The sequence below is a fragment of the Macrobrachium rosenbergii genome, chromosome 46 (genome assembly GCF_040412425.1).
Source record: "Macrobrachium rosenbergii isolate ZJJX-2024 chromosome 46, ASM4041242v1, whole genome shotgun sequence".
In the NCBI taxonomy this organism is placed as follows: domain Eukaryota; kingdom Metazoa; phylum Arthropoda; class Malacostraca; order Decapoda; family Palaemonidae; genus Macrobrachium; species Macrobrachium rosenbergii.
Window position 1 is genome coordinate 40,142,602 of NC_089786.1, and position 2,500 is coordinate 40,145,101.

Sequence of the window (2,500 nt, forward strand, 5' to 3'; positions counted from 1 at the left end):
CCATTGTAAATGTATGCTGCTTTTCAATACCATTAATTATGATCACGTACACGTTTTAACAGGTTTTACAAAACAAATAATTATATAAGTAGAAAACAATAGAGAATAGAGCCGATGAACATATGACGGTGAATAAAGATAACAGCTTTAAGTAAGAGAAACGTATTTGCTCAGAATAAATTTCATACTGACTATATAATTAATTTCCACATTATTGTAGTTCATAGTTATCAAAGACCAGTTATTAGTCGATGTCGCTAATCATTCATTCTCAGTTGTCCATTACCCACTTGTATTACTTCAGATTCACTGACTTGAGGGTTTAATTAAAGTTGAACAGAACAGCTGTTCAACTTTAATTAAAACCTCAAGTCAGTGAATCTGAAGTAATACAAATGGGTAATGGACAACTCAGAGTGAGTGATTAGCGACATCGACTAATAACTGGTCTTTGATAACTATGAACTACAATAATGTGGAAATTAATTCTGTAAATTGTCTCATTTTCATTTTCAAAGCTGTAACTGGCACGTTTAATTCCATGAAATGTATGCATATTATGTAAATAATTGGAATTATGGATAAATTGGTAAATTCTTAACAGATTTTTCAAGTTGCAAATGGATAGAGACAAGACGAGTAATAAGCTGAAAGTAATTAATAAAATCAAGCAAAAAAATTTCATGTAAACAAAGACACACTAATTTCTTTTCATTAATGACATTGATGATGTATAAGTAATCCCTCTTTTATCCATGATAAGACATGTAAGGCCCTACAGATATTGATATTTCCACATATGTTTATGAACACTCTACGGATGTAAAATGGTAGCTTCATACCCTTATTTCCCCTACTTCGTCATTACACTGTACTGTATACCATAATTATATACTCATAAACAACACTATCACAATTCCACGTACATTATGTTGGGTTCTCCAACCAGCTGACATTCTTCTTAAATGGTTGAATTGTTAGCTAGTGATAACAGGAAAAAGTATTTAATAATGTATTTATAAGAGGCTAATTGTATACACTTTAACATGAGCAGACGCAACATTCAGAATATAATGATATAGTTCACATCACAGCTGGACCAGAACTATTAGATGGGTAGAATCCGGAACACACCATGGCACATGTTCGGAAACTGTAGTCCACTGGAGAGCCACATAATACTGCCATGCCCACACAGGAATCCCGGGTGCAAATACACATAACAGTCAGTAACTCGTATCCCAGAAGTTAGAGATGTAGTAGTAATGCTCAACACTGGTCAGTTACGATGTGTGAAAACCATAACAATTATATTAATTAACAGTTATATCAAATACAGTAATCACAAGTAATAAAGATATTGCGACTACCAGATAACAGATAATGCAAAAGACTAACGCTTACTGGAATGAAGTACAGAGAATTCGCATAGTCAGTTTTTAATTCACTCTGTCGGGTACTCTCGAATCAGGAAGTATAGAATATAGAGTTATCACAAGTAACACAACCACACAAGTAATAGATTCCAACTTTCCTAAGTTCACTCCGCAAACGACAGACCATGGCATCATCCACTGAGCTCTAACAAAGCTGGAGGGTACCTAAACAGACATATCAAGACCTACAGAATAGTTTTATACCCCCTTTGCAGAGTTAAACATTTATGAGCCCAGTGATCATCAATGCATGGTAGTATTACTTATAAACTTACAAAAACTAGTTACAAATATCAGTTTCGTGCCATTATATGACTGGGGCATTATTCAATGTGACAAACACACAACACAATTTACAATATTGTACACATAAAATTATTGGTTTCCACTCTATTTAGTAACTTAACAGTATGGTATACATACACTAAATGCTTATCAACAACACAATATGGTATGCATTAACACCACTGTACTAAAATGTAAAACCATAAATACCTGCCATTTTATTCTTTATTTTTCACTTCCCCATACACTGGATACATACACCACATACATGCCACACACAGTATAGTATAAACATACACTATCTTAACGCATGAATGTAAAACAAAAAATATAGCATAACTCTCTTCCTCTCTCTTACCCATGAGTGATGCCAAAACTACATACACAGCCAAGACATTTAAAAACTCTTGCAAAGAGTGTTTGCAAGTCCTCCCACTCCTCCCCTCCTCCAACACTGTCTCCTGTCTTATGATGAAGCCATAAAATGAGAAAGTGATTGGAATAGGTGGTGAGGCGCTTAGAGGGTCTTCAGTCAGCAACGCTAAAAGAACTGGCAAGTCACCAAAGACATGTGAAGTGTTTGCTTGTGTTTCCAAGCTCAGTGCCAAGTGACTATAGAAGACGGCAGTAGACTTGGGTTCATGGGTTTTGGGGTCTGAAGAAGCTGCAGAGGGTACTCTGGCAAAAAGCGCAGCAACTCTGCTTAACAATCACTAATTGCTGCATTTCTTGTGCTTCTTCAGCAAATTCCAAGGCCTTTGGGAAACAATTATGGTTGA